The 12,493-nt window shown below is 50.4% G+C and overlaps 1 protein-coding gene across 1 annotated transcript in view; it reads left to right on the top strand.

Annotated features, from left to right (window-relative positions):
* Positions 1 to 442: 442 nt before the first annotated feature.
* LBHD2 (LBH domain containing 2) overlaps positions 443 to 12,493 on the top strand; it is a 62,635-nt gene continuing 50,584 nt past the window's right edge. Inside the window, exon 1 of the mRNA XM_079963547.1 lies at positions 443 to 725. The gene's annotated coding sequence lies outside the window, so the exon portion shown is untranslated. The remainder of the gene's footprint in view (positions 726 to 12,493) is intronic.

Genomic DNA, 12,493 nt, shown 5'->3' with positions numbered 1-12,493 from the left:
CATTCTGCACCCGCTGGAGTTTCTGGGACAGCTTCAAGGGCAGCCCCACGTAGAGCAAATTACAGTATTCAAGCCTGGAGGTGACCGTTGCATGGATGACTGTGGCCAGGTCGGGGCGGGAAAGGTAAGGCCGTCGAGAGCCCTCTGCTCCCGGAGAGAGAGGGGGGCGTGGGTGCCTTCTTCCCGTCTCCACGTCGGGGAATTTCGCCGACCCCAGCAGCCTCGTCCGCACTCGCTACCAAGCGCCCGGCAAGAGGCGGCGTCGGGTGGAGAGGAAGAGGGCGCGCCGGGATCGCCAAGGGAGGAAGCCAACCCCGACGTGGGGCTGCCGCTGGCCCGAGGGCTGGCCGCCGCGCCCAGCTCTGCCCCCACCCCAGCCCGAGGGTGGGGTTTGCTCGCCTCTCCTCCGCCCCAGCTCTCCACTCCGCCCCCTTTCCTGGAAGTCTCCGCGCGGCTTCGCGTGCCACCATCGAGGCGCAGCCGCTGCCAGCTTTGCGCGGTGCCCGGTGCTGCGCGTGAAGAGTCGTCGTCTCCCGCTGGCTTCGCTGCTCCGGAAGGCTGCGCGCCCCGCGCTTGGATCGCCGCCCCGCGCCTCCTAAAGCTGCCGGGCCGATTCTTTCCGCCTCGGCTGTGCGCGCGCGGAGGAGGAGAAGCAGCAGCAGCAGCAGCTGCGACGGCGGCGGCGGCAGCAGCAGCAGCGCCTCGGATCTTTGCGCCGCGGACAGGTAAGCGCAAGAGCCGCGGGGATTGCGCCGGACTTGCCAGGGCAGCGGAGACGGGCTGGTTTCCCGCGTCTCTCCCCGCCCCAGGAAAAGGGGATCGCGGTGGCCGGGTACGAAGGAAGGATGCCGTCCCGGCTCCCGAGGGCGCAGGGAGAAGGGGGAGCGGTGGGGAGGGGCAAGGGAGGGGGACAAGGGGGGCCGGGAGGGAAAGGGTGCTGGGACCCGAGGCAGGGGGAGACAGAAGGCAGGGATCCGCATAGCTGCCAACGTTTCCCTTTTTTTAAGGGAAATTCCCTTATCCCTAATAGGATTCCTCGCAAGAAAAGGGAAAAGTTGACAGCTGTGGATCCGGAGGAAGGACAAGCTGGGCAGGAAGAAGCGGGTTACAGTTGAGGGGCTGGAAAGGAGGCAGGAAAACAGGCATTCATAGAATTCATAGAGTTGAAAGGGACCCTGAGGGTCATCTAGACCAACCCACTTCAGTGCAAGAATATGCAGTTGTCCCATATGGGGATCGAACCTGCAACCTTGGCATTATCAGCCCCATGCTCTAACCAACTGAGCTATGCAGACATAGCTGGAGGGCAAAGCGGTAGCTGTGCCTGGCAGTGCTATTTTTCTCTAAAAAGAGGTGCCGGAACTCACCATGAATGCAATCACCCTCGTTCTCTTAGAATGGCCATGGTACCCACCTGAGAGGTGCCGGCACTGAGTTCCTGTGAGTTCCTCCCGAAGAAAAGCCCTGGTGCTTGGCATGCAGAAGGTCCCAGGTTCATTCCTAAGCATCTCCAGGTGGGGCTTGGAGAGAAGCCTGCCTGAGACCCTGGAGAGCTGCTGCCAGCCAGTGTAGGCGATACTGACCTAGATGTGACTCGCTATAAGGCAGGTATGATATAATGATCCCACTGCCTGATCAAATGTCGGGGGTCTCCCGACATTTGCTCCTGGGAAGCTCGAAGGCAGGATACAGGGGCAAGAGCTGTAGCCTCCCCTCACCAGAGCTATCCTTTGTCTAGATATGGATATTCTGGTTCACCTGTCTCTAATAATGTTACTTGCAGGTGTTTGTCTGGCCCTTTAAAAACAGCAGCAGCAGCAGCAACAACAACAACAACAACCCTGCGCTGTTGGCCCTCTGTGGCAGTGGCCTTTGGAGCAGGGGTGTGTGGAAGTGTCACAGTGCAGAAGGAAAAAGCAGAGATGGGGAGCAAAAAGAGTAGGTCATAAGCCACATTTACTCCAAAGTAAGCCCTGCTGATTTTACTGGGGCTGTCTTCCAAGAAAGCATGCTTTGGATGGCGGCTTGAGGGGGTGGAAGGAGCAGAGGTGAGGCGGTGGAAAGGATGAGGTAGAAGCAGAAGAATCATAGCATTGTAGAGTTGGAAGGCACCCCTGAAGGACATCTAGTCCAACCCCCTGCGATGCAGGAATCCCAACTACAGCATTCAGGACAAGGCGGGGCATCCAAACCTCTGCTTCAGATCAAGCACAGGGGCAGGTGACTGGGGAGCACAAGGGAGAGTGCTGAGTCTGGGCTGATGTAAGGAGAGTGTGCAGAAATTTGAAGGAACTGTGTAGAGAACTGTGCATAGGTTCAGGACAGCTAACCTGGAGGTTGCCAGGAGCTTTCTCAGCAAATGCCTTTAAACCCAAGCAAGTCCCCACTTCCAGTAGTCCCTACTCCAGGGATGGGCAGAAGGTAGATCTCTGCGTGTTTTGCAGTAGATTGTCAAGGGCTGCTGACTTTCGACTGATTAACATCAGCAAGAGCAGGAAAAAGAAGGTGCCCTTTTCCCCTTTAAAGAAACAAAGAGCTCTTCTGGACTGGCTGCTATTTTTGGGTGGGATTCAGTCATATACTGGCAAATCCAGGTCTCACCATGGGCGTTGATTAGGAAGTCTTGTGCAACAGACCTGCTTTCCTGAACAGATCAGGCTTCTTGCGATAAGGAAAGTGATGGGAACATTTACTGGCAGGCGTGAGGGAACTTGGACGCCATGGGTCCTCGTACCTCTGCACAAACAAATCAGAAGGAATGCTCCTTAAATAGCCAGCCTTCGTCCGGAAGTGCTCAGAGGAGCAAACTGGAGCGGGATTGTGACATTTGTGCAGAAGGATGAGCAAGCCCTCTTCAGTTCTGGTTCCCAAAACTTGTTCCTAGGCTCAGGACGGTGTTCAGAGGCAATTGGGACATTGTTTTTCTTAATTGGACTGAAGCTCGTTTGAAGGGTGGGGTGGGGAGTGTGTCAAAACACTAGAAGGGACCCCACGGGTCATCTTGCCCAACCCCTGCAATACAGGAATCTTTTGCCCGACATTCGAACCCAGAACCCTGAGTTTATGTGTCTCATGCTCATAATGACTAGCTATGCTTCCCAAACCAGCAATGGGAGATGCCTGGATGCAGAATAAACAGGGGGTTTGTACACTAACTTATATATCTTTTGCACCCGGCTTAAGTTGGTGAATGTAAGAATAAAGGGGGGGGGGAGTAGATCCAAAAAAGTCATAGAATTGGAAGGGACCCTGAAGATCATTTAGTCCAAACCCCTGCAATGCAGGAATATGCAGTTGTCCCACATGGGGATCAAACCTGCAACCTTGGCATTATTGGCACCACGCTCTAACCAACTGAGCTATGCCCAGGGAAGTCAAACGCTTACCGTTTTGGCAAGCACAGATCGGTGGCAGAAGGAAGAGGTGCAGCCCGAGAACGCAGAATGCCAAGACTGAGGCGGGGGGGGGGGGGAGAGGAATAAGTGGAGAGGATATGAAGGAAATTGGTAAAGAACCACGGTTAAGTATCAACAGCAGAACTAGCACCACACATGCATGATGGAATCAGAACAGCAGTAGCTGTTAAACCTGTGAGTTAGGATCATTTTTGCGGTCGGGGATTTTCTTTGGGGAGTTAAATCAGAGGATCTGGTAATTTCTCTTCTAGCTCTTACTTTCCCAGAACTTAAACCAGGGTGATGCCTTCCTCTGGTCTATCATAGGGGTTTGTGTCTTATGTAGAGCAGTGGTGAAAGGTTTTAGGAGAAAGTTAAGATTTCAGCGTCAGTTTGCTAACAATAATTCACTGGCATGCGGCATCGCCAGCCGGGAACTGGCAGTGCTGTCCAATACATGTCTATTCAGAAGCAAATAGAATTTAGCTCAACAGGGCTTAGTCCCAGAAAAGTATGTTTAGGATTGCAGCCTGCGGCACGGAGGAGCAAACAGGGCTGTTGACAATGGGAAGGAGAGAGGAAGAATGAAAACACTTGTGGCTCCTAGATCCAGTTTTTAAGTGCAGCCTTTTATTTGTGGAAATAAGATGGGTGTATGGAATCGTAGTCTAATCTGCAATCTGCAGCTTTTCGCCCTCAGTCACGAAACATCCTGTGTGTTGCATGAAGCGGAAAGAGAGAAATGGTAAAGATTTGCAACAGACAACCCAAAAGGGAACAAAAATGACGGTAATAGCAAACTGGCTTCTGTAAGTGTCGGAGCGAGCAACTGCTGTCTGCGTGAACATCAATGAAATAATTGCATGTCTCCAATTTGCCATTATTGATAGTTTGCATAGTACTTGCAAACTGAGCACGGAGAAGTTGTAACCATAATTATCAGCTTGTCTTGTGTGTCCCAGCTCAGGAGCCCCCAGAAGCCCAACCAAGTCTCAAAGCAAAGGATTTGCCTACAGAACTATTGGAATGCGTTCTGCAGTTGCAAAGCCAGGCTGGCTGCGGAACATACCCAGAAGGGACCCCCCCATTCCAATTCTGATTCTCTGTATTTGTGTGATGTATGGGTTTGTAAGCAAGTGTTTCGCTCTCAGGCACGTTTGGTTTCAGTACGAGCACCTAAAAATGTACATGGGTGAAATAGTCCACAATGTGATGTGGCAGATTCCAGTACCACGTCTTTCAGGTTTAAGGCCAATGCTCTGTTCACCAGGATGGCAATGGGGGAACATGTAAAACAGCCTTCAGCAACCCTGTTGGGCATTTGGCTTCAACTCCAGGCTGTATAAATCCTTCAGCCCCAACCAGCACAGCCACACCGTAGCCTAAAAAAATATATCTGGAGGACACCTGGCTGGCAAAGGCTTGTGTAAAAGTTAGGGATGTTGCTAGCAGCATCCTTCCAGCCGCATCTTTTTTGAGCCATTGTTTAGCATCGGTACTTTGCAAATTGCACACCCGCCTCTTCCTTAGCCTTGTGAAAGCAGAAAACGAGTGGGCGCAGATTCCTGTGCATTGTATTACGGCTGCTTGGAAAAGGCATTGTGCTCCTTCCTGTAAGTGCTTGTGTACCTTGAGCACATAATATCTGAAAGAACAAATACAAGCACATAAACCTCCCTTACATCAAACCAGCGCATTCGGTCCAGCTAGGCCAGGCAGAGGCAAACTCGGCCCTCCAGATGTTTTGAGACTACAATTCCCATCATCCCTGACCTGTTAGCTAGAGATGATGGGAGCTGTAGTCCCAAAACATCAGGAGAACCGATCCTATGCCTGATCTAGACCAGTAGTGTCCACTCTGGCTGGCAGCCATACCCTAGCTCCTCTTTCTTACCTGTACCAAAGTGCCTGCAAGTGCATGACAAGTATGTTCTCCACCGCCATTCCACAAAATGCGGAGGGTTACATGCATTGCATTTGTTAGAATGTACTGCCAGCAAGAAATGATGTTCAAGGAATCATTTTTTTTTGGAGAGGGGGTGGCAGTGGGAGAGACTATTAAGCAAAGTGTTTGGCAATAATAGTGGTTGCTCTGGAAAAAAGTCTCTGTTGTTGCATCAAGAAAATGTGCTGCCCAAACATCCTTGATGAATGACAGCAGTGTTTAAAATATAGATCTTTGTATGCTAGGAATGTGAGAAACTTGAAGCTTTTACTTCTCTCGAGTTTTTTGCTTTGGCTCACTCTGTGTTCTCAGTGCATGTCTTTGGAAATTCCACACCGTGTCTCTGAGATTTCTGCTTTTCTGAACAACCTCTGAGTTTGCAGGGGTACTTGGCCAGGGGCAGAGCTGTAAATCTTGCCGCAGGTGGTAAAAGCATCACTGCCGCCCCCATCCCTCCACCCCCATTGTGAACTCGGGGGGGGGGGCGCTCCTCATTTGTGGCAGTGGCACTAAATTGCCACCTGCAACATGCAGTATGTATGTATATATGTATATGTGTATATATATGTGTGTGTGTGTATATATATATATATATATAATGCTGATTGATGCATTTGCATGGTGCAGAAGTGGCTTCTCAACTAGAAGCTACCAAAATATTATTATTATTATTATTATTATTATTATTATTATTATTATTATACTAGAAGTCTCTCTCTCTCTCTTGATCCCCCCCACATTCCATCTCTGTTCACTCTTTCAAAAGCCCCCACCCCAGTTTTGCTCAAGACTCTGGGGGTTGGGATGGACGGACGGATGAAGGGAACTTTTTTTTTTTTGCCCAGCTTCCCACTTGGTCCCTTTCCCAAGACTCACCAGTCTGTGCTCCAGGGCCCTCTAGTGGGCTGCTAAGGAAGCAGCGGCGATGGCAGGAGCCTGCCAGGAGGAGGAGGAAGTGCTGGAGTGGTGACAGTGCCCCCGGAGGAACAGCATCGCCAGCGCAGCCTGCGGGTTTGTAGCGCCCGCTCTCAGCCTCTCTAGCTGGTCTCAGTGGCCCAGCCAGGCACTGCCTGACACTGCTGTTGCTGCTGCTGGCAGGGAGCTCTGTTCACTCCTCTCCTCCCCTGCGAAGCTCCTGCCAGGTGCCCCCTTGAGCGCTGGCACTGATGGGTCCTGCCCATAAGCATAGACAGGCAGTGCTTGAAACCGACTGTGCCTTGCTTTCCCCAGCCTCGAGCCCAGTGAACTGCCTGCTGTGGACACAGCCAAGCTGAGGATGGCCTCTCCCCTAGCTGCCAAAGCAGAACTCTGCTGCTGGATGGGGGCAGGGTGCGGGGGCAGTTTGCATAGTCTAGGAGTCAGGTGCTCAGAGTTGCACTGGGGCTTCCGCAGAGAGGTGCCGGGGGATAAAGCAGCGGGGCAGTATGCTGGCTGTTTGCCATAATCAACACTGATAAGCAGCAGGGTTGCACCCCTCCCATGCAATCTGGTGTTAGTCCTTGCTAGTGCATTCTTCTTAAGTCTACCTGCTGCGGTTTGGGGTGGGGAGCCAAACTGAGAATACAATTTAGTGGCGTTAAGAAATGCCGCCCCACAAGGCAGAGGCTGCTTCAGCTGCACACTTCCAGGTGGGGAACAGGGCAGCGCTTCCGCAACAAGCCACCCCCTAACATGCCCCCCCTAGCAATGTGCCCGCTTTCACCCTCCCAGACCTAGCACTATTCTTGGCTTCCTTCCCTCCTTCCAGAAAACCAGCAGCTTCACAAGCTGACATGCATTACAGCAGTGGATTAGCTTGTGGGTGTATCCCGTTGAAAGCAGTGCTGTGCAGAGATGCACCTGGGTTTAAATGCATGCTCTTGTGTGTACATCCTGCCTCTTTTCCCTCCCACTCTTCTCCACTTGGTATGTACAGGCAGTGCTTTTTTCTTTCTAAAAAAAATGTTTAGGAACACGGGTGGCACTGTGGTCTAAACCACAGAGCCTAGGGCTTGCTGATCAGAAGGTCGGCGGTCCGAATCCCCATGAAGGGGTGAGCTCCCATTGCTCTGTCCCAGCTCCTGCCAACCTAGCAGTTCGAAAGCATGCAGTGCAAGTAGATAAATAGGTACGTGGGTGGCGCTGTGGGTTACACCACAGAGTCTAGGGCTTGCCGATCAGAAGGTCGGTGGTTCGAATCCCCGTGATGGGGCGAGCTCCCGTTGCTCGGTCCCAGCTTCTGCCAACCCAGCAGTTCAAAAGCACGTCAAAGTGCAAGTAGATAAGTAGGTACCACTCTGGCAGGAAGGTAAACGGTGTTTCTGTGCGCTGCTCTGGTTTGCCATAAGTGGCTTAGTCATGCTGGCCACATGACCCAGAAGCTGTACGCCGGCTCTCTTGGCCAATAAAGCGAGATGAGCGCCGCAACCCCAGAATCGGCCACGACTGGACCTAATGGTCAGGGGTCCCTTTACCTTTACCTTCATTTTTCTCCTCATGTTGAAATACTGCCCCTCAATGAGGCCAAGCTTAGATTCACAAAATATTTAGGGTATGCGTACCCCTGCGTACCCCCAGGAAAAAAAACTGTGTACAGGACTTTGGGCATCTTAACTGCTGATCCTTCCCACAACTGAAAGTAAACGGGGTAGAACTGGGTGCAAGGAAGGTTTGGGAAAAATTTTTTTACCACACCAGGGGCACCACCACCACAACTATGTCACAAATGGAACCTGGCAAATTACCGCGGCATCTATGTTTAGCGTTCATTTGTTCCACCTTTTCCCAATTCTTCAGAAACGCCAAAGGCTCCAAATTTAGTCAGCCCAGCAGCGCTCTCTTTCTCCCTTGCAGTTAACCTGGTGGTGTGAAAAAAAAAAAGCAAGCCTCACCCCCGCCTTCTGACATTTTCCCATCAGGTTGGCAAATTTCACACCTACAATTACATTTATAGAAATAATGAATCCACTATGCCCTGTAAAACTGGCAGCAACATTCATTTCTGGTTGAAGGTATGAACTTTCTCCCTGTTTTGACAAAGTCCCGCCGTGATATTCTCATGAGGAAGCTGGTAAGACGTGGGTTGAGCGAGGTAACTGTTAGGTGGATTTGTAGCTGGTTGACTGACCGAAGCCGAAGGGTACTCATTAATGGTTCCTCGTCATCCTGGAAAAAAGTGATAAGTGGGGTCCCACAGGGTTCTTTCCTGGCCCCCTTGTTGTCCAGTGTCTTTATAAATGACTTGGATGAAGGAAGTGAGGGGATGCTCATCACATTTGCAGATGACACCAAACTGGGTGGGGTAGCTAATGCTGCAGAAGACAGAACCAGAATTCAAAATGACCTTAACAGATTGGAGATCTGGGCACAAGCTAACAAAATGAATTTAAATAGGGACAAATGTAAGGCAGGAAGAACCAGATGCACAAATATAGGATGGGGGACACCTGGCTTACGGGTGAAAAGGATCTAGGGGTCTTGGTAGACCACAAGCTGAACATGAGTCAACAGTGTGATGCAGCAGCAAGAAAAGCTAATGCTATTCTAGGCTGCATCAACAAAAGTATAGTGTCCAGATCAAGGGAAGTAATAGTACCACACCTGGAATCCTGTGTCCAATTCTGGGCACCACAATTTAAGAAGGATGTTGACAAGCTGGAACGTATGCAGAGGAAGGCAACCAAGATGATCAAAGGTTTGGAAACTAAGTCTTACAAGGAACGCTTGAAGGAGCTGGGTATGTTTACCTAGAAAAGAGGAGACTGAGAGGAAATATGATGGCCATCTTCAAATATCTGAAGGGCTGTCACATGGAAGATGGAGCAAGCTTGTTTTCGCCTGCTCTTGAAGGTAGAACTTGAACCAATGGCTACAAGTTACAAGAAAGGAGATTCCAGCTAAACATTCAGAAGAACTTTCTAGCAGTAAGAGTTGTTCAGCAGCAGAACAGACTCCCATGAGAGGTGGTGGCATATCCTTCCTTGGAGGTTTTTAAGCAGAGGTCTGGCTGGCCATGATTCTATGAATCCCGGAGACTGACTGCCAGGCAGAAAAAGCACTGTAAGAATGTTCCCGTTAATTTGCACAGATACCTGCTTGCATTTTCACTTCCTCATGTTAGGGGGAAAGCTAGCATTCCCCCTGTATGCTAACAGGCTTAGGGGAGTTGGGTGGGTGGAGGATTAAAACCCAATCCCTTAAATTGCAATAGTTTTGATTCTTCTGGACATAAGCAGTGAGAACCCATTTTCTATATTTTGGAGAGGTTTTAGGAATTGTCATGCCATTAATGGAGTGTGATTGAGCTATTGCTGGCTGTGATGAGCACACACATTTCTTCTCTCCCCCCCACTCCCACTGCTATCTCCGGCGGTTGTTTTGCGGAGTTTAGTAACAGCACCAAAACATGCACAACTTTGTGAACAAAAAAAGATTGCTGATGCCGCTGTTCTTGAGATGGGAGAGTTGCGGTTGGTACCACACAACCACTGTTAGGACATAGGAAGACACCTTACACTGGCTGCGTTTGCCTGCAATGCTGAGCCAAGGTGGGTGGTTTGCTTAAACCACAATGTGCAAGAGTTGCATGTTGGCACATGCAGTTCAAGGGCTTCTCTTTGCGCAACTCTCTTCCTCCAGCTGGAAGGAAACAACCAACCAACCAACCAACCAACTGGCCGTCTGATGTCTGAACCAGCATTGGTACTTTGCTTCTCTCCGAAAGCCACAACCAGTGGGAAGCCAAGAACAAACCTTGGCTTCACATTGTGCTTTGGAGAGTAGCAAACCATGAATGTTGGTTTGGGTGTCATGCTAAGTCCAGACTTACTCCTGGATGGGCTAAGGGAAAAGCGGAATGGGAGCACTCCAGAGCTCAGTCATGCAACATCATTGTTTAAACCATCGTTAGAAATTCAGATATATAAACTAGGCACCGAACGGCTCCTTAAACCAGGGTTACAGTCGCCAAAATGGAATGCCTAGTTGCCGTTTTGCATCCAGACGGCTCAAAAGTCAATACAACTTCAATACTTTTGGTTCCTGAATTTCGTTCCAATTGCGCAGCTAAAAGATAACGGATAGAATTATACAGGATGTGTTGCTAGTGTGTGAAAACAGTCGAGATCCAAGAACCCCCAGGCATGCACTCCAGATGGTGACAACGTCAGACGCCATCCTGACACCTGGGCATCTTCACTTGGTGTGAAATGCGCCTTGTGCCCTGGCGAATTTTGAACCTTGGTTTAAACCAGTGTTAGTCAATGTGCAACTCTCCAGGTATTGCTGGACTCCAGGTCTCATCAGCATGGGCAATGAATCATAGCAGTGGCGTAGCGTGGGTTGTCAGCACCCGGGGCAAGGCAAGTAATTTGCACCCCCTAACCCGTGGATTTGTGCCCCCTAACCCATGGATTTGCGCCCCGCCCCCTAACCCATGGATTTGCGCCCCCTAACCCCCAGATGTTGCGCCCGGTGCGGCCGGCCCCCCCCTGCACCCCCACGCTACGCCACTGAATCATAGAATCATAGTTGGAAGGGAGCATGAGGGTCATTGAGTCCAGCCTCCTGGAATCTTTCACCCAACATGAAACCCACAACCCTAAGATTAAGAGCCTCATGCTCTACCAACTGAGCTATCCCCAATGGTCAGGGGTGACTGGAGTTGGAGCCCCACAAAAGATTTCTGTTTTGTTGATTCTCATCTGTAACCCTTTATTTCGATGTTTAGCAAGTGGATATTTTGTCTAGCTGGTAATGATGTTTCAAAACGTGGGATTTTCATTGTATCTTTGTAGCTGTTTTCCATGCGCAGCGTTTGTTCTGAGTCTTAAGACGATGCCGTAATTCGTAAGGTGTTTTACAATGTGGGATTTTGTTGTACTTGATCTTTATTGATGACGTGTTAAGATATGTTGTCGGTCACGTAGAGATCCTCCCCACCCTTAAAATGCAAGCAGCAAATAAATTCCTAAATAAATAAAAATATAGTCTGGAAGGTACCACCTTGGCTGCCCCTGGTTTAAACAAACCACGTGCCACGACTTAGCATAATAATAATATTTTATTTATATCCCGCCCTTTCTAGCCGAAGCCGGGCTCAGAGCGGCTAACAACAGTAAAATGACACAACTTTCTGAAATCATTTCATTATAAAATCAGTTCAAATCAGATTAATGGCAACCATTGGGCTAGAGTTCTGTGAGGACTGCCAAAGGAGGGGGTCAGACTGTGCCTTGGCCAAAGGCCTGGTGCAACAGCTCTGTCTTGCAGGCCCTGCGGAAAGATGTCAAGTCCCGCAGGGCCCTAGTCTCTTGTGACAGAGCGTTCCACCAGATCAGAGCCACGGCCGAAAAAGCCCTGGCTCTGGTTGAGGCCAGCCTAACCTCCCCGTGGCCCAGGATCTCCAAGATGTTTTTATTTGAAGACCGTAAGGTCCTCCGTGGGGCATACCAGGAGAGGCGGTCCCGTAGGTACGAGGGTCCTGGGCCGTATTGGGCTTTAAAAGTTAAAACCAGCACCTTAAACCTGATCCTGTACTCCACCGGGAGCCAGTGCAGCTGGTTTAGCACCGGGTGAATGTGATCCCGCAGTGAGAACCCCGTAAGGAGTCTCGCCGTGGCATTCTGCACCCGCTGGAGTTTCTGGGTCAGTCTCAAGGGCACATAGAACGAGTTACAATAATCCAGTCTGGAGGTGACCGTCGCGTGGATCACAGTGGCTAGGTCAGGGCGAGAGAGGTAAGGAGCCAACTGCTTAGCTTGGCGGAGATGAACACAGCCACTGATTCAGACCATTGGTGTATCTAGCTCAGTATTGTCTGACCAGAGTCTTCCCCAGCCTGACCTGAAGATGTTGGGGATAAATCTGGGACCTCCTTTATGCAATGCATGGGCTCTTATTGTCTTGTTGACTTCTGTCTCCAGCCTTCCAACTTAGCAGCTGCCACACCTGGGGAGTGGAGGGCCCCTACTCTTAAGTCCCTATTTACCTGCACTTACAAAGCCATCCCTTAATTTGCCACCACTGAGTGATAAATCGTTTGACAGAAGCCAGGGATTGAAAGAACAGTTTTCTCGACTGAAGTGCCTTGAAGCGGAGGTGGAGGAAGGGAGCAAGGAAACTTATGCGTTGCCCGCCTACACGTAACCTGGACAAAGGCAGTGTTTTATGTCCC

The sequence above is a fragment of the Podarcis cretensis genome, assembly GCF_951804945.1.
Source record: "Podarcis cretensis genome assembly, chromosome: 1".
In the NCBI taxonomy this organism is placed as follows: Eukaryota; Metazoa; Chordata; class Lepidosauria; order Squamata; family Lacertidae; genus Podarcis; species Podarcis cretensis.
The sequence above is the reverse complement of the archived record's forward strand: the minus strand, read 5'-3'. Positions and strand labels throughout refer to the sequence as shown.